Raw genomic sequence first — 768 nt, 5'->3', positions numbered from 1 at the left:
CCTCTCCCGTTGGGGAGCACAGGCTCCGGACGCGCAGGCTCAGCGGCCATGGCTCACGGGCCCAGCCGCTCCGCGGCATGTGGGATCCTCCCAGACCGGGACGCGAACCCAGTTCCCCTGCATCGGCAGGCGGACGCGCAACCGCTGCGCCACCAGGGAAGCCCTTTAGTTGGTTTTATTCTATAAGAACAGAGTAGAGAAAACCATGCTAATTTCTCTCTTATTCACTGTGTGTCTGGTGGCCGTGTGTGAAAACCTAGGAAGGCAAAACACCTAGAGAGGAAAGAATTGGCTCCCCCCAGCTCCCAGCCACCTTGCATCTACTTTCCTCCCTGGTTACCAGTGCCTCCACTCTCCACAGCTGATAAAAAATTTCCAGGCCATGAAGGCTTAACACACCAACACAGCGCTTGGGGGGTGGAGGGAATTGCAATCTAGAATTGAAATGTCATATTTAATTTCTATCATATATTCAATCTCATTTTAATAAATTCTATGTGGCATCCACATTTGGGGCTGATTTGGCATTTCATTATATCAGCCACATTGCTATAAATGACATTCCCAATCAATAGATTAAAATAAACTTGTGTGCTTTCCCTGCAGTACATTAAAGGTGACAGCAATGCTCTTCACTCACTGTGTTGATTAAGAATTCACTGCCTTAGCAGATAAACCCCTAATCACAGTGCTTTAACACAATGGAAGTTTATTTCTTGCTCAGATGAAGTCCAACACAGGTGTTTCTGATCAGCAGGCAGCTCTCCA

The sequence above is a fragment of the Physeter macrocephalus genome, chromosome 8, assembly GCF_002837175.3.
Source record: "Physeter macrocephalus isolate SW-GA chromosome 8, ASM283717v5, whole genome shotgun sequence".
NCBI classification, from domain to species: Eukaryota; Metazoa; Chordata; class Mammalia; order Artiodactyla; family Physeteridae; genus Physeter; species Physeter macrocephalus.
This window is presented reverse-complemented; position numbering follows the sequence as displayed.